The sequence below is a fragment of the Manis pentadactyla genome, chromosome 2 (genome assembly GCF_030020395.1).
Source record: "Manis pentadactyla isolate mManPen7 chromosome 2, mManPen7.hap1, whole genome shotgun sequence".
NCBI lineage: Eukaryota > Metazoa > Chordata > Mammalia > Pholidota > Manidae > Manis > Manis pentadactyla.
In genome coordinates this window covers 101,791,234-101,810,968 of record NC_080020.1, presented here as the reverse complement: position 1 = coordinate 101,810,968, position 19,735 = coordinate 101,791,234, and positions in this window count along the sequence as shown.

Sequence of the window (19,735 nt, the reverse complement as noted above, 5' to 3'; positions counted from 1 at the left end):
TCTTGGCTAGTACCATCAAGATTCCTGTGGCTGAGTCCTTCAGACACTTAAAAACATATTCGCTGGGTTACACCAAGTGTAATCCTGGCAGCGCTGTAATTTGTCATATTTCTATTTTAAGAATATGGCCCAGGAACCAACTGGTACTGTTGGGAACCAAATACACTCCCACCAAAAATCTCTTACATTTATTTCCTAATGACCGAGGTCTCTTGCTGAAAAATGAGTATAAACAATTCTCAAGAATTTGGGGCAAGCAAGAAGTTAGAGGCAAAATCATAGTCCTCGGGAGAAAGAGGGAACTCTATATCTGTTCTAGTTCCAAGAAGAGATGTTGGTAGCTCTCCATCTTTTCCAGCACCAAAGAATTGCTGGGATTTTTCGTTCAAGGAAATCATCTTTTATTTCATTTTGCATGGTCACTGTGCATCCCATAAAGAGTGGTGGCAATGAAAGACCAAGGCAAAGGTCAGCCTCTATACTTTCTTGAGATTTCTGTGGGTTAATGCCCACAGAAGGATTGGTTTACTCAAAAGGCCAGCAAAACCTGGAATTCTGAAGACAGAGTCCTCTGTAGGTTTGGTGCCCCCAAGAAAAGTCATCGAAATGGACTTAGAACAATTAACTCACTGGGTATGTTTGAACCAGGACCCAATCAATAAAATCTCTGATTATGGACAGTGCTGCTCCAAGTACAGTGCCTGGACTAGCAGCAGCAGCATTACTAGGGAACTTGTTGGAAATACTAGTCCTCTAGCACTACCCCAGAACCACTGAACCAAATTTGCTGAGTGCAGAGTCTGAGAACCTATGTTTTAACAAGCTCTCCATGTGAGTCTTATTCAGGCTACACTTTGAGAACTACTGCCCCAGAATCACTGCAAACTCTGGGTGAACCTGGCTACCTGCTGCTCCAAAGACAGCCAGAAAATGCACGCATGGGGCTCTGGTGGAGCTCCACAGGGGCCATGTTCAGCCCTGGTCTCCCAGCCTGACCTGGCCAGGATTCCCACACATAATTTGGCCTTATGCTGCAGGAATGTTCCTGCTGGTGGTAAAGGGACTTGGCCATAGACATCACATACATTTTTCCCAAGAATATTCTCATCCCCCACTATTTTAAGGGAAATCTTTTCAGTGAGACTTAAACTAGGCTGGCTAGGAGTTGTGGACCTTCACCATCCCTTCCAACCATATGTATTAAGTGGTAAGTTTATCAAGTCCTGCTGAGCAAGAATGGAATCCTCAAAAAGCACCAATTGGTGCCCATCACAAAAATGGGATCTAAGGTCAAATGGGTTATTTAACCTCCCAAGCAATAGGTAGCGTACATCTCTCCTCCCCATTCCCCTCTCTGGCATTCCCAAACCCTCCCCACTATCCTCAAGTAGCATAAACACTCCCTATCTCCTCACTGTCAGTGAACTTTGTCTCATCTACATAACTGGAAAATTGCTGCCATCAGGAAAGAATTACCTCAGCTTCCTCCTCCACCAACATGAGCCGTGTTTGCCCTATTCCATACCATTCCTAATTGCCTTCCCTCTGATCTCACAGAATTTTGTTTTCATATCTGTTTGCCACCACTCCCTTCCCATCTCCTCCTGACATTCACTCTATTAGAGCTTTCTCTCCATACAAGACATACGTTTGGAAGGGATGGTGAAGGTCCACAACTCCTAGCCAGGCCAGTTTAAGTCTCACTGGGAAGATTTCCTTTACGATAGCAGAGGATGAGAATATTCTCAGGAAAAATGTATGTGATGTCTATGGCCAAGTCCCTTTACCACCAACAGGAACATTCCTGCAGCATAAGGTCAAATTACATGTGGGAATCCTGGCCAGGTCAGGCTGGGATTAATTTCTCCCTTTCTATTGGTTTTATTAACCTGAGTTGATAAACATCCTTCATAAATTTTTAAAAATAAGGATATACAAAATTGCCTAAATATACACACACAGATGCTTCAGCCTTGGCTAACTCTTTAAAAAAATATCTTGTGTCTCCCTCTAGAAACAACCTGTGGAGTAGTCTCTGCTCTGCCTCCACTACCTCACCACTCCCTCATTCCTCGGCCCTCTGCAATTTGGTCTTTACTCCTATTATTCTTCTGAAGAGGTTTGACAAAGCTTATCAATGACTTCCAAACTCCCAACACAATGGACGTTAGTCTGTCCTTATCAAACAGACCCTCTTTGATTTGTACACTGTTGGCAGACTCCACTCCTGTCAGGTTCCCTTTTGTACTCCCACCCCACCTATCTCACCATTCTTATGGGGCTTATGTATGAGTTCCCATTCTTTTCACCAGTAAAGCTGGGATCAAAAGCTGGCAATCCATGGACTGAATATGACATGTTTTATTTGATCACACAAACCAGAAAAATAATTTTGAATTAGCTGACCATATTTAAAACATAGGAAATTCCACCAAAAGTTCTGGATTTCTACTTTGTCTTGAAAAATCTGAAAACCAGGGCCCACTGGACCTGTGACAGCACCTGGGCACAGTCACCTGAAGCAGAGCAGATGGAAGCCGCTCTCTCCTCTAGACAGGTACTCTTCCCTATTCACAGCATTTCCCATACCTCCCATTGTTCCTCAACTCGGTTTGTTTCACTCATCTATGTGCTCTGGCTGTCCTTTGTAGGACAATCCTCCACTCCCTTGATTTTCAATCTACCATTTTACAAGTCTTCATGGTATTCTGAAATCAGCATGGTTTCACTGGAATCTATGTGCTAGTGACTACAGATCTCTAGGACCAGCCCTGACATTCCACTGAGCTTCAGATTACACCTCAGTGATCAGGAAATTGTGACTCTACCAAAGACCCTCAAAACTTACTGCCACTGGTAAAGGGGATGCCTCTCACCCTATTTGTTTTCTCACCTAGATTCCTTCCAAATCATAATCTTGTAAGAGTACATCTGATTGGTGAAACTAAGTCCCTAGCAAGGAAAGCTGGGAAATGCAGGGTTGAGATCTACATCAGAATCCTGCTAGAAGGTAGAAAGGGTATCCTGAAGATCTTGGCAACCACAAGGACAGGTAGACACTACTGTGTAATCTAAACAAAGATTAGTATAAAGTGGTTAAAGGAGAATTGAAAGTGGCTACAGGCAGAATTCTCCATATAGAATTCATCAACATCAGCAAGGTTCAAGAATATTTTCTCATAAGCTTCAACAACAAGGAAGCCATTCACAATGTACTACTGGTCAATGCCCCACCCAGTAAGATAGCAGCCTCCGAACACTCTACATCATCCCAACACAATACAGAGTACAGCAAGGTCAGGCAAACACACAGAGAAGCAATTTCCCAGATAATAAACAGCAATCAACATTTCGGACAGTAACTGCACTAGTGGGGGTGAGGATTTAATAATACAGGTAACTGTTGACCTACTGTGTTGTACACTTGAAACCAATAAGATTGTATATCAATGATAATTCAATTTTAAAAATGGCAACAAAAAAACCAGCCATCAGCATTTGGCAGAATGTTTTACAGGTGAAATCTTCCTGAACGCCAGCATTTAGTGGACCAGTGCAGGAACTAGTGCTTCAAAGTCACTGAGCCTGAACTCAAAGTGAAACAAAGGCTGGTAGAAAACTATGAATTCTCTGGCATTAGCAAAGACTCTTATATGGCAAAGTCAGTTCTCCTGTGTTGAAGACATGAGACAATATATAGATGCTGAAAGAAAAAGGACTGGATCAAAATGAACATTTCCTTTCACCAATATCCAGTGACAGAGGGAATGAGTATAGACTGATGTAACATTTTAGAAGTTGTTTTGTTTGGTTTATTGAGTATCTGTTTAAAATTCTCCTGAAATGCTTTATATTTTATGTAATTACTTCTCAACAAAAACCCATTGGTGTCATTTATTTATTTTTTATAACAACAGTTTTGGGATCAACTGTAGTTTTTCATATAAACAAATTTGTAATTCAGAATTTGCAGGAGAAATACTGCATCTTTAAAAATTTTCCAAGATATACAGAACAGACAAATCTTTGGAGACAGAAAGATTAGTCATTGTCAGAGTCTAGGGAATGAAAGAGAAGTGGGGGTGACTGCTTATGGGTACAAGATTTCTTTTTGAGAAGATGAATATGTTCAAAAATTGATTGTGGTGATAGTTGTGCAACTTATGAATACATAAACACCATTGAATTCTACACTTTAATGGATGAACTGTATGGCATATGAATTTTATCTCAATAAAGCTGTTATATTTGGCAATTACCCAGATAATTTAAGTGGAAGAAATTTGTTATTTCACTTAATTTTGAATTTGTTTTAGTTTTACAAGAATCTATCTGTAAAAGACACACATTATTACATTTTAACAGTCTAGTTGTGTACCCTTGTTTACTTCAGATTTCTACATTCTCAAATTCCAGTTCTGATGGTGGTAAATAGAAGACAAGTGCTGAAATTATAGCTCCAGAAAATTTAGTCATTTTAACTTCAGTAGGAAAGAGACTAAATTTTTTCGTGGATTAGAAATATGCTATACTTTCATCTCAGTTTCATTACTATAGTACCTGCATTGTTACCACAGAGATGGTGGGACAGGAGTTGGAATTCTATGGACAAAAGACTTAATTTACCAGTGCATTGTCCTTTTAACATTACTAAGAAATTCTCAGATTAAGGAAATCACAAAAATCCTAGTTTTATCACACACTACTTCTGTACTAAAAGCATTTTGCAAAAAATTAAAAGAACAAAAGAAAACTTTACCAGAAGAGAGAGTGATTTTGGTCCCACCTGGCTATTAACGTAGTTTTAACAGTCTTAAGGCAATTAATTAATGTTTCACATGTTTTTGTTAGCATTCTGCCAATTTCTATCAGCACAGCAGTTAATTTTTTTTTCCTTTTGGGTGTAAAGTGATATTGGAAAAGAGAATTATTAGTATAGAACAATTTAATCTACTGTAATATTTTAGTTTTTTTTATACTCCATCTTGGAAATGAAAAGTTTCCAGCTTTTTTGGCAAATACATCATTATATACTTACTCTGTCTGATAAGAGCAAATTATTCCTTCTTTAAGGAAAATTTTCGCACCCAAAATAAGTATGCTTTATTTTTCACTTAGAAACTAAGTAGCAAATTAGACCCTCCCATCTGAATTCTAATTTTCTTTTTAAATTATTTTGCAAAATTCACAGTTTTAAAATTGCAGCTTTCCATTTTAGAATGTGGAAGGAGTTAACTATGTCAATTCTCTTTAATGTAATCTTACACAAAATCTTCCAGTCTTATTCAGCTTCAAAGTCTTTGGTTAAAGTTGGACATGTATCTTTTTTTAATTTGATCATTCGATTCCTCTGAGGGAGAAAAAACTTGAGAATTTATGCAAGCACTTTGTTGTTTATGTAGAATATTAATTATATATCTCAAGATATGATATGCAATGTACTATGGCAATGATGCATATGCATATGTAATGAACAGCCATCCCGAGAGAATCTTTCCATAAAACCCTACCTCATTTTGCTTAGGGCTCCCATAATCACCAAAAGCCACCTGGGGCTTAGACCGACCAGAGTCACTAATAACTTACCAGAGAAACACACATTTTGCTCTGTCTTGGGAGTTGCCCAGACGATTTTCATGCACACAAGGCTGAGTGTGCTGATGGTCCTGTTGCATTTCCACTCCCCATCAGTTCTCCATTCTTCTGTCTGCTCTGTGCCTTGGAAGATTGAGCCCTGCAGATTCATTACCCATGCCCTTCTAGGTGTGGCCAGGCCCCTGAGAAGAGAAGACAGAAGACAGGAGGAGAAAGATGTGGGGTATTTATTCCCCGCTCCCTCCCTGTTCCAGCACCAGCTCCCTGGAAGTAGCTGCTTGCCTCCATGACATCCAGGGGAAGCAGGGCAGCCCTGCCTGCACATTTCCAGCTTTTTATGAGTGCCAGAAACTCTATTTCCTCCCTTTGTCCCTTCGCTAGGGAAACTAAGGGCTCCTAAGCTTGCGTACTTCCTTATCCCTGAGCACACCGCTTAGTCCTGACAGGAACATAGGTAACAGTAAATTTGTCGGTAACCACTTGGAGGAAATTCTCTCTTTCTGCCAGAACCCTGACTGACACAAGAGCCCTCTAGACTTCCTATTCAGACCTGATTTTGGTTGATCGATCCTTAATTCATATAGAAAAAGGGAGGAAGAAAACACTCAGGAAGTGAATAGTTTCTCTACCACAGACTAACCTGATGGCCTCTCAGCTTGATCTACTTCATTTCACAGCATTGGTAACACTGCTTTTGCTGACACTGCTTCTAAACTTTGCATCCTTACCCAACACACACCAACAATGAATCATGCATTTATTTTCTTATACCTTATTTAGTCAACAGGGCAGTTTCCCAAATTTCAGATTGAGAGAAGGCAGCAAAGACAGGCAGCTTCTACTGAAAACCAAAGCAGAGGTTTCATGAGGCTTGTTACATGAGCACACTAAAGTAATCTATTCTATCACCCTCTATTCAGACTTGTCTCCAGAAGCATGATACCAATGTGTTTGAAAGCACAAGTTTTTCAATAATGTTTTGATAATCCGTCTGCCATAGACACTGTTTTCTTTCTTTGTACTGCTGAGGAGAAAAGTCTAGACTCAGAATCTGCTACATCTTTGAATAAACAAGAGAGCTTATCCTATTTATATAATGGAGAGAACTATTATAAGAAGACCAGTAAAATCAATGTGTTAATTATCACAAGTAGGTAAATATATTCAAATTCCTAAGACAACATATTTATTACTGTGAGAAAATGTAATTTTATATAACAAATATTCTAACACATACAGTTTCTTACAGCAAGCATACTTAAACATGCTTTGACATTAGCATAGCCTTAAGTGTATAGGTTGCAATTGTTAGCCAGAAAAACTTTATATTTAGAAGCGGCATATCATAGAAAACTTCCTTTTAAATGCTAATGCACATTTATAAGGAATCATAATTGTGTTTAAAAGAGACAAAATTTGTACAGATAAAAGTGAAAGAGCTTCACCCCTTTTCTCGCTCTTGAGTGAGTTACTTGTATATCATGTTCTTAAAACCATTTAGATTTTTTTTTAAAAAAGGCTTGCTTGATTTAAATAGGAAACGTATACCCATGCTGTGAAATTCAAAGGGAAAAAAAGGATGTCTGGGGAAAAGTATGTTTCTTTCCCACCCTTGGTCACCAAGTTCCGTCTTTGGAGATAACTCATGTTGCCAGTTTCCTGTATATTTTTCAGAAATATTCGGTGCATAAACAAGTATGTACCTGTATTTTTGTTTTGTTTTGCGTAAATGGTACAATGCTAGAAATTCTATTGTGCAAATTTTCTTGTCCACTTTTTATATGTAATAGATTGTTCTACATCACTGTACAGTTGGCTCATTTTTTAAAAAAGATAAAATGTTGACTTGCATATATGTATATATATACCACAACTTGATGTATTTTGTAAGACCTTTTTTGCTTTGCATGTACTGTGCTAGCTACTCATCAAGCCTTTATTTCTCCCTTACTTTTTATTTTCTGTCTGCCTTTTTGGTTTATTTCATTATTTTCACTTATATAGCAGGGAAGATAAAAACAATTGTGATGATGATGATATAAGAGCACATAAGGGCTAAGAGACGATTTGCTTCCACTGAGGATCTTTCAATGGTGTGATATAACAATCAGCTCCCCAGGATAAAAAGTCCTGGTTTGTGGCATTTGCTGATTATTCTATCATACCCAGTTTCAAACTGCCAATGCAAGATCACTGAACGCAGAGTTAGGAAGAAATGTACACCATTCTATAAAATTTACACTGAAGAGTTTTAACCTCACCATCATAAACAATATTAAAATAATTAGAAAGTGATAAGCTTTAAAATATGTATTACTGTTGTTTTGGTATAATTTACTTAACTTACTTTATACATTTATATAGCTTAGTTCTGAATAGCAGCTTAGTTTTTAGCAGCTAGCTCATAAAATTCCTAAAAATGTAACAGTTAGGTCTCATGAGCCAGCTCTAGAATACCTCTCATTGTATTTATCCTCATTGAAGAAGCACCCATATTAGGATGTATCTTCAGACATCTTCTCTTGACTCATAATCCTCTCAAAGTTATTTAAGTCCAAAACCAAATTTTTGGTAACCTCCATCCTCAAACATGTCCTGTATTCTAGCAAACAGCAACTCCATTCCTCTTCTTAATCCAGTAAGAAGCCTTGGTAGCATCCTAGACTCTTTTCTTTCATGTACTACATTTAATCTGTCCGTAATCCTGTTGGCTCTACTTTCAAAACATATCCAGAACCCAATCACTTCTCACCACCTCCATCAATACCAACCTGGTCCCTCCTGTATACCCAGTACCTAGGATGTCACCTTATACATACTAGATATTGAACAAATATTCATTGAATAAATAAAGGTATGAGTACAATGCAGAGTATTTTGAAAAAAACTATCTCATTTTTATGTGGCTGAACTTCCTTTTGTCACTACCTAATCAAAAGCCTTCAGTGGGCCCTTATTTCCTACAAAAAGTGTTCGCAATTTGTAAGCTGCTGAGTACGTAAAGGGTCTACAAATCCATGTATACACCAAATGTAATATGTCCAGTAACATATGAACATTTTTGCCTATGTCTCTAGATACTTTGGCAGTAAACAAAATATACTTATTTAAAAATGTCGTTACATTTATAGTAGCTTTTGTGTCATTACATGGTTTTTCAGGAAAAGTCCAAGACATGATTACAAAGAAGACCTCATACTTAAAAAAAAAAAAAAAAAATGAAAAAGCTAGCCTAGGGGAACAAGTCCAAAATCAACTGCATTTAATTTTAAAACTCACTAATTAAAATTATGCTGGTTGATATCTATAGTACAAAGGAGTCTGCTTAGCTTTGTGAGGGATGACATGTCCTTGGTACTACAAGAACTCTAATCTACTTGGGAGATAGACACAATTCTAAATAATTCTACCTTGAGTTCTGTTGTCAAAAGTATACAAAGTGCTATGAGGCAATCTGGAAAAGAGATTAGTTCTGCCTAGAGGAAAAAGATTTATTATCAGAAGAGGTGGGGACAACCTGAGCTGGGCCTTAAAGGCTATCTAGCTAGAAGGTAGAAACACATTCCTGGCAAATGGAAGTTTGAATTAAAGAATATGGGTGAAAGTGGAGGGTGTACCCAGAGAACCACAGTAGAATGGTTCTTATAGCTAAGTATGCAGTTATGTGGAATTGTAGAATAAGCTGGAAAGATAGGCTGCAGTTAAATTGCTGTGGGTTAGGCTGATGAATGTAGTCTTTATTCTGAAAACAAAAATCAGACAATAAAGTTTTTCAGTGATATTCAACAAATATCTATAAGCACCTACTATGCTTTCCTTGAGATAAGAAGTGAGCCAAGTACTGGAGGTACAATGGTCATCAAGGGAGACCAGATGTTGCCTACCCTCAGTCACTGAGCAGGAGAATTGTCACCTGATATATATTTTTGGAAGATAAATCTGCAGAAAAGATGGACTAATTTCTTATTTTTTTAGTAATTTCAGTAGAAGGAATTATTTCGGACAGATAAAATGTCACTATTAACAATTTCTGTCACCTATGATTCCCTTCATCTTCTAGGGTAGATAAAGTCTAAAAAAAAGAGTCTTTTCTTCATGGAGAAGGAGGAGGAGCAGGAAGATTGTTATGGGTTGAATGGTGTCCTGTGAAAAATAACACATTGAAGCCCTACTCTCAATACTTGTGTACTTTTGACAATATCTACTCCCAAACCCCCAATCATGCAGAAGATGACCCTATTTGGAAATAGGGTTGTTGCAAATGTGATTAGTTTAAATGAGGCCCTTTAGGGTGATGCCCTTATAAAAAGGGGAAATTTGGATGCATGTGCACACAGGGAGTATGCCATGTGAAGACGATAGCTGCATCACGGTGATGCTTCTATAAAACAAGGAATGCCACAGCTCATCAGCAAACCACCAGAAGCTAGACAAGAGACAAGGAGGAGCAGATTTTCCCTCACAGTCCTGAGGAACTGGTCCTGCTGATACCTGGAACTCGGAATTCTAACCTCTAGAACTGTGAGACAATACATTTCTCTGCTTTATGCCACCTTGTTTGTGGTACTTGGGTATTGCAGTTCTAGGAAATTAATACAAGGATGAAAGTTAAAGTGTTCTACATTAGAAAAACAATAGAGAAATACCCTCATTGGTGTGGTGAACTCAGAGAGGTGGCAGCTAAGAGTCCATGAAGCTGGACAGGCTGCTTGGAAGGTCAAGGGAAAGACACCAAGCTAAAAATTAACTTGGAGGGAAAAATAGAAATATCTAGTAGGAATTTTCATTTAAACTTTACTGTGTGGTTTGTGATGTGATTCTTTTCTTCGGCTCCCCAAAAAGTATTCAGTAAATTCCATATCAGCTGCATTCACGGGTAATTTAGATTTGAAGTTTTTAGAAAAAATAAAAACCTGAGCCCACCTTCAAGGTAAACACGGAGGCAATAGCAAGGTTTCTCACTGCGCCCTGTCACATCTACATCACCACCTTATTCACACAGAAGATATTTATCAAGCTTTGAGTATGAATCAGGCACAGTGCCAGGTATGTAGAATCCAGTAATGGACAAGATAGACATAGTCCCTGCCCTCATGGAGCTTAAAATCTAGTGAGAAAGATACCTGATAAGTAAATCATCACATTTCTATTAAATTACTATTGGTTTGAGTAATTTCACTTATACAAGTAACATGTATAAAGGCAAAGCATAAGGTACTGTAACAATATGTTGCCTGACCTAGACTGGAGGGCCACTGAAGCCGAGACTCAGAGGTTGAAGAGGAACTATCAGGCAGTAGGGGCCTGGGTTGGGATGGCTGTGGTGATGAAGATTTTCCCAGACAGACAAGAACAGCTTGTGCTGATATACTGAGGGACCAAAGAGGTTGGTTGATTTGAGAAATAGCAAGTAGGTCATTGAGTTTCAAACACAGTAAGGGAGGCAGAGAAAAGTAGAAAATGAAGCTGGAGAGGTGAGCAAGGGCCGGATCATGCAGAAACTTTTAGAATTTTACATTTTTTCAGGGAAGTTGGAAGTTCTAGCAGGGCAAGATTATCATCAAATTTTAACTTTAAAAAATTGTGCTCTCTGCAGAAATGGGGAAAAGGAGGGCAAGAGGGAAGAGGAAGGATGTGCAAAGACGGATGAAGCCAGTTAGAGGACAACTGCTGTGACCTCAGGTAAAGAAAAAAGGGACTTAGCCTAGGGAGGTAAATCCTGGGAGCTGGTTTCAGTATACATCCAACCACTATTTGGCTGTCCTCTGAGTTATTTGAGGGAACTGTGAATAATCCAGGTTATTTGAGGAAAGCCACTTGTGTTCTCCCTGTACTGGACTGTGGTTTCCTGGGCCATCCATGCTCTAAGAAGCTCAAAGAACTTCTTCATGGTTCTCTTCAGAGAAAGTGGAAACAAAGTTAAGTATGTTTAAGTAGTAAGATCTTTCTTGTACATTCTCTTGATTCTCATTTGAGTTTTCTTTCCACACCTGAGTTATGAGCTCCACCATTTCATTTCCATTGACTGGAAAGCACTGCTTATTATTAGACTTAGAGACCCTCAACTTTGATGAAGCAAACAAGTGGTGTTCATTTATTTTTTATTATACACTTACTGATATTCATTTCATTTGGCTTTATTTTTTCAAGATTTGGTTCTACATGGAGCATTATATAGATAGATAGTATACAGATAGATATAGATAACTTCAAAGCAATGACTATTTTTTGCAAACAGGAGCACTTTTATTTTACAAATTCTAAATGTTTACATTTGTTCAAGTTTCTCTGTGCTGATCTGCAACATGTTTCAGATTCAAATGAAGGTCAGAGCCACAGTTTTATTTGGAGTATTAAAAAAAAGACCATAAAAATAAGCAACTCTTTTATGAGATATTGGTATCTATTCACTGTATGGACATAACATGTTCCCTCAACCTCAGAGTTGACCCTGGTCTTAATACTTTAACTCTCTATGGTATCATCCAAAGAATCAAGACGTTTTAGAAAAAAAAAAATCTCATATTTTCTCAATACTTAAAAGTTCATCTGATGTTTCTAGAAATGTGTGTAGGGTGAGATATAAAAAAGAATATGCACTTTCCCCAAGCTTAGTTTTGACAGCTTAAAAAAAAGAAGTATCTATTATAAAACATTGTTTAGACTGAAAATAAATCCAAACAAACCTCAAGCCACCAGTCTGCACTTAGACACCTAACTTGCCAAGAACTTGACATTTTATACGTCCTTTGTTGTGAAGCTAAATATTATGGAGTTTAATATTATAGGATATAATATATACCTGACCCAAACTTTGATTTCTCTTCACATGGAATATGACAATGGAAATTAGATTAGTGTTTTATTTGCTGTCACTCCTAGGAATATTGCATATACCAGCAATCTCCTTTCCCTGAGATAAGAAGTTCATCTCATTCATTCTACTAAGAATGTATTGGTATCTGCAAGATTTGTAACTCCCAAGTTCAAAAACAATGTCCATCTTGTTCAACACAGCTTACCCACCACCTAAGACAGTGTCTGGCACATAGTAAATCCTCAATAGACATTTGTGGAATGAATAGTTGCCCTTAGTTTTAACTTAATCCATCATAATGTAGATTGTTATAATTCTTCACTCCAAGGAATTGCCATATACCTGCCAAACTTACTCAGCCATATATTATTCCTCACCATTGGGCACACATAAAGAAATTACGTAGCTTAAATCACTCCTTAAAATGTCTGAGAAGTCCTATTTTAAATCTGTGGCTGTACTGAAATCGCAATTACTAAAGTACTATAGTCTACTTCTTTGGCCAAGTATAATGCCCTTTGAACTGAATTCCTCAACAAAAAGCTTTTCTGGTCAAAGAATTATTATTTCAGCATGCACACAAAAGTGAAAGGCATAAAGATGATTTAAGTGACAGAATATCAATATCAAAATTCTCAATCTAAGGAGACAAGAGAACAAGCCATGTGCCTAACAAATGTTAAAGGGCTAAGATTAAAAACAAATGATAAGCTCAAGCTTTTTATAAAGTCATCCAAAATCAGAACTGAGGCTATAACCTTATTTAGATATCTTTATTATCTTACAATGTGCCAGGACAAAAATGACTCTCCAGAGTATTAGAAGCATGCTTCCTTGAACTCTGCTTTGAATAGCACTGATGTATTACAGTGCTGTTCTTTCTAAAGTATTTTATATTAAAACCGTGTGTATGTGGGCGTGTGTGTGTGTGTGTGTGTGTGTGTGTGTGTAGAACACATGGAATACAGCTTTGGTAGATGTTTTTTTCCTGATGAGTCAATTAGTAATACATCATCAGATACCATACTGACTTGCCTCCATCTTCTGAGTGGACATACCAAATTGTTTCTTTACTTCAGCATGGTTAAAGTGAAGGCAAAAAAGTGGGAGTGAACCTGTGCTTCATGTTTTGGTGAATAGTTTCAGCCCATGGCCATTATAAAAAAAAAAAAAAGATGTGCACATTGAAGAACTAGAGGTGCTCTAGCAGTGCCAAGCACAAGAATCATTTTGGATGTTAAAATGTTTAAGGAGGAGAAGCACCTTCTAGGAACTAGTGGAAGAAATAAGTGGCCAATAGCCATTTAGGGATGGTGATCATCCTTTTCTCTCACTATAGCTAAGAAGAAACAACCAACAGTTTTATCAACAGTGGTTGGAAGAATATAAGACCAGGAGCATTTCTCAACTCAGGATATTCAAAGAGGATAGAATCGAAATCATCAATACAGTGCCTAGGATGTAATTCCATGTAATTATCTTTTTGCAGTTACTCTCCCCATTCTATAAATGCATCCCTGTGCTAACAGAGTACAGCTTCATTAAAATGACTACATTTGGCTACTTTAATTTTCAAATTGAATCATCACAGACTACTTAGGATATACAAATATAAAAGTATATTTTGAGGATTAATCTCAAACCTAGCACTTTGCTGAATGCATCAGGTATATAAAAGAAATAAAAGTTTCTTCCCAAGAGATAAGAAATCCCCAGGGAAAACAATTTTTTGAAACAAAATTTTTTTCAATTTTTTGAAAAAAAAATAATGCAAAAGCATCTATAATTCAGAGCTAAGCCATTTAATGTGAGCCACACAATAAATTCCATTTGAACTGAACAAGTCCAGGCACAGTTCATGGCAAGGATGGTACTTAACTTGGTTCATGAAGTATAGATAGACTTATGCATCAGAACTGAAGATGAAGGTATTTTAGATAGGGAACAACAAAATGAAGGCACAGGAGTGAGAGCCAGCCCAGTGGGTGCAGCATAGTAAAACACCTTGGAGAAGAGCTTTTCTTAAGATCTGAATGAGTGCTGACATGCTGTTTGAAAACAAATTAGCTCTAAAGCTCCTGTCCCCCAAGAAACCCTGTTCTCAGTTATCATGACTTGCTTGTAATGACTAGGGTTATGTAGTCTTGGTTTTAAGTTACAAGCATCTGGAGTGTTCTATATGCTTAATAATCATTAGGTTCCCTCGTGGTAAAAACAGTTTTCCAAACTTTGTAATATGGGTTTAAATGCACCCAGACAGGAAAAAATATATACATTTCTTTATTTTTCATGACCCATCTTATCCTAGCGTCCCCACTGCCACTAATAATTGACAGAAAACTTGGTGTCTAGTTAAAATGAACTGTCCCTTCTAGCTAAAAGTCTCCTAGTCAGTTCATACTTTCAACTCCCTATTAGACATTTCTTCCTGTTTAAAGGTCTCCTCTGCCCTTCTTCCATGCTAAGATTATTTCTGAGTAGAGAGATAAGTTTCTATGTATTTATGATGGTGGGAGGAAGAAGGGCCTTCGGTCTTCTGCTCCTCTTGAACTGTGCTGTCCAATATAGTGGTCACTAGCCATATATGGCTACTGTGGGCCTAAAAAATGTGGTGAGGCCAAATCAGGATGTGCTGTAAATGTAAAATGCACACTAGGTTTCAAAGGCTTAGCACTAAATAAATAAATAAATAAATATCTCATTAATATTTTTATATTGATTATAGGATGAAAGTATTTTGGATATATTGGGTTAAATAAAGTAGGTCCACTACTGGAATCAATTTCACTTTTCTTTTCTTTTTTATGTGGCTACTAGAAAAATTTAAATTACGTGTGTAGCTTGCATGGTATTTCCACTAGATAGTACTGCTCTGGGTCTTCTGTCTCCAACGCAGTGCAACTTGGGTGTCTGTTTCCTCAGCAATGGGTACTGGCATCAGCTGAGGAGTATCTGGTCCTGCATGATCACTACTGCTGATGACTTGCATTCCCATCACGGCCTCCAGTTGTCAGTTCTCCCTGAACTCCTGCTCTCTTTTCCCAGCCCAAGCTGCTTTGATCTGTCAGTCTGTAATATTGTTATTTATAATAAGAAATGTATATTTGGTCTTTGTCCCCATTTCTGGCACAGAGCTCCTAAAACCCTTGGAATTTCCTGTGATAAGAGCAGAGACAGGGTTCTTGTTATGTTAATGAAGTGACTTTGGGAATGCACCTAAGGATGGGGCTGGTTGCTAGCAGACCAGCTTTGGGATTAAGAGAGTTGGAACTTTCAGTCCCACCCCACTGACCTTCCAGGACGGGTGAGGAATTAGAGGCTGACTTAATCACCAGTGGCCAATGATTTAATCAATCATTCCTATGTAATGAAGCCCCCATGAAAGCCCAAAAGGACCGGGTTTGGAGAGCTTCCAGGCTGGTGAACATGTGGAGATTTGGGAGGAGTGGCACCCTCAGAGAGGGCATAGAATTCCTTGCCCATCCCCTTCCCTTACCCCATGTATCTCTTCTATATGGCTGTTCTCAGTTATATCCTTTTGTAATAAACTGATAACCTAGTAAGTACAATGTTTCTCTGAGTTCTGTGAGCTGCTCCAGCAAATTAATTGAACTTGTGGAGTGGAGGGTCTCACAGGAAGCCTTGGAAGACCTTTGGTCAGAAACGCAGATGACAACCTAGACTTTGACCTGGAGTCTGAAGTGGGCAGGGATGGGAGCATGGAGGACAGTCTTGTAGTACTGAACCTTTACCCATGGAATCTGACACTATTTCCAGGTAGATAGTGCTGGAATTGAGTTGAACTGTAAGACATCTAGCTGGTGTCCAAAAACTGTTTGCTTGATGGTGTGGAAAACTCTCCCCCAACACACCTAGTGTAGAACAGCCCTTGCAGCATCTTTGCTTCCTACACTAAGTAGCACATGAAGTTCATAGGTTGCAGATAGTATCTCAGGCCCATTGTTCTAGAATCCTCCCACTGCTCTTGCTGATTTACCATTCCAGAGCTATGATAGATAAAGCAATGAGGCAGTCCACTAGCCTATATGTTCTCAGACTCCCTCTCAAGCTGTATGGGGCTACTATCATCTTGCCACATCCTCTTTTGCCCAAGACCTAGAATGGTGACTCACCAGATCCCTATTCAGGGATGCACACCTGCAAATTTATCTACACATCCTTGCTTCCTTCCCTCCTCTCACAATGGAAGAGTGATTTCTCTTTGTGTGTCTCAGTTTAATTCCTCTGGTTGTATCAAGATCCATCCTTTCACTTTTCTCAGGGAACTTGGGCTATCACCATTACTTTCTATTCATTCCAAATTACCTGATTGAAACATTTCTTGCCTGTCCCATGTTAAGGAGAAGTTCCCATTGGCTTGAGTCCCCTCCAACTTCTGTCCTCTCTCTTTTCTTCACCATTAAAAATCTCCAACTTTACTGTGCATTTACTCTTCTACTTCCTCTAATTCCATGAAAATTCCATTTGAAAGATCACTGTGTGGCAGTTAGACAAGTGCCAGAGTTTTATTGGGGATAAATGTGTGTGAAATATGAAAGGAGGAAGAAGAAGGATTGGGGTATGGGAAGGTTTCAGATGGTGATACAGATCTGAAAAGTTCTCAGTCAACCCAACAGGAAATTCTGGAGCAAAAACTTGCTCTTTAAAAGATCGTTGTGCTGTGCAAGAATGTCCTCCCTTACTCAAGTCCCTTATCATGCTCCATCATTGGCTAGGAGCTGTCCAGGAAGAGTTTGGCCTTAGTCTGAAAGCTGAGACAGATTCTGAAAATGTTAAAAGCTGGACTCTCTGATATGCCCTCTCAAAAAAAAAAAAATACAAAAAAAAAAAAATGACCCAGTGAAATAAGTAGGGAGACAGGAATTGTTGCTGCATAAAAGATCTAGAAAAGGAATATGGAAAGTTTCTTTTCTCCTCAATAGTCAATTGATTTCCAAAAATTCAGTCAGTTATATATATAGTAGCAAATATTTTGATAAAACATAGAGTGGAGTTTTTACTCACTGGGAAAGGCAGAACAGATAGAACATAGAGAGATGGAATAAAGTTTTATTTTTATTAAAAAAAAAAAAGCTGGACTCTGTCAGCTCAATACTGTTGATCTCTCTGAGGCAGGTATAGAAAGATGCAGGCAGATGAAGTTCAGAACCCTTATAAATTTCAAAAAGCCCCAATTCAACTCAGCCACATAGTTGGATGGACCTCAGATGCTCTGACTGGTTATGCCATATGCAAATGAAGTATTGTACTTTCATACAATTAGGAGTGATTTGTGATGTCATTAATTCAGTTTTCTATTAGGTCTGAGGAGGGGGTACTTCCTCCTCCCAGGAGGCAATAAAAAACCCAGACACCACAGCCCTGATAACATTCTCCTTTGGAGCCCCTACTCATTAGCAGGAGCTTTCTCTTTTCACTCATTTAAAGAGCTTTGCTGGTTGCTCTGTATTCTTGTCTGTTGGCTTCATTCTTCATCACCTCCAAGACATGATACAGCGTTCTGACTGGTCACAACTCTCTCCTGAAAAAAACCTTCTACTCTGATTCTCCCCGATGACTCTCTCAGCTACTCAGCCCCCTTTGAAAGATTCTGTTTCTCTGAACATCCCACTTATGTGCCTCAGGGTTCTGTCTCAGGTCTTGTTCAGTTTGTACCTTGAACATTCTGTCATGAAAAGGCTCATACATGTTGATAGTTTCAAAATGTTGATGACTTACAAATGTAGGACTCTAGCCAAAATCTCTGTCCTTGGACTCTAGACCACATAGCCAACAGACCTAGTCATGTGCATATCTCACAGGGACCTTGAGCCATCCTAACTGAATTCCTTGTTTTCCTTCCAAATCTGCTTCATCCCTTCTGTATTTTCTATTTGAGTGAATGGCATAATCATCCATTTGGTTGTCCATTACCATTCTTTCCTCCCTCTCCACAATCTTATGCAGTCCATTACCGTCTTGTGTTTTTACATTTCAATCATCTCCTCAATCTGTCATTTTCATCCCCACTGCACTGTCTTATTTCAGGCTATGGTATTTTTCTCTCCTAAAATAGTTGTAGCAGGCTTCAAACTGGTTTGTCTCCTTTCTGCTTTGTGCCCCACCTTCATCCAACCTTATCACTAATTCAATAAACAAAAATTAAAATAACCATGTCTCTGGTGAGGGAAATGCAGATTAAAGCAACACTGAAATATATATATTTTTAACTCCTAGCAACTCCCTCCTTTTTTTATGTACAATATTTTTTATTAAGGTATTATTGATATACACTCTTATGAAGGTTTCACATGAAAACAATGTGGTTACTATATTCACCCATATTATCAAGTACCCCCATACCCCATTGCAGTCACTATCCATCAGTGCAGTAAGATGCCATGGAGTCACTGCTTGTCTTCTCTATGCTACACTGTCCTTCCCATTTTCCCCCCCAACACCGTGTGTACTAATCATAATACCCTTCAATCCCCTTCTCTCTCTCTCCCCACCTGCCCTCCCTCACCCATCCTCTCTGGTAACAACTAGTCCCTTCTTGGAGTTTGTGAGTCTGCTGTTGTTTTGTTCCTTCAGTTTTGCTTCATTTTTATATTCCACAAATGAGGGAAATCATTTGATACTTGTCTTTCACTGCCTGGCTTATTTCACTGAGCATAATACCCACAGCTCCTGAAATATAATTTTACCTGTTGTATTTGTTTCCTGCAATACTATATAATAAATCACCACAACTTGGTACCTTAAAACAATATAAATTTATTCTCTTACAGTTCCAGAGGCCAGAAGTCTGAAATCAATGTGTTGACAGGGCCACATTCCTCCTAGGGCTTTGGGGAAAATCTGTTCCTTACAATTTCCATCTTTTGGGGACGGCTGGCATGCATTCCTGGGTTTGTGTCCTCATCACTCTAATCTCCACCTGTGTCTTCACATTATCTTCTTCTCCACATATCTGCCTCAAAACTTTCTCTGTCACTCTCTTATGAATATATATATGATTGCATTTAAGACCTACCTGGATAACCCAGGATAAGCACTTCTTTCAAAATGTTTGAATTAATCACATCTCTTCCCATGAAAGTTAATATTTACAGATTCCAGATACTAGGATGGGGATTTATCTTTTGGGGGGACTGCCATTTAGCCCACCACACCTATCAAATTAGCTTTAAATAGAACAAATATTCAATGTAGACAAGAGACCATACACATCCACAGCTTGTGAGGCTATAAATTGGTACAACTCTGTTCAAAACAATGTGGCAGTATGAATTAAGACCATTAAAAATATTCATACTTTTA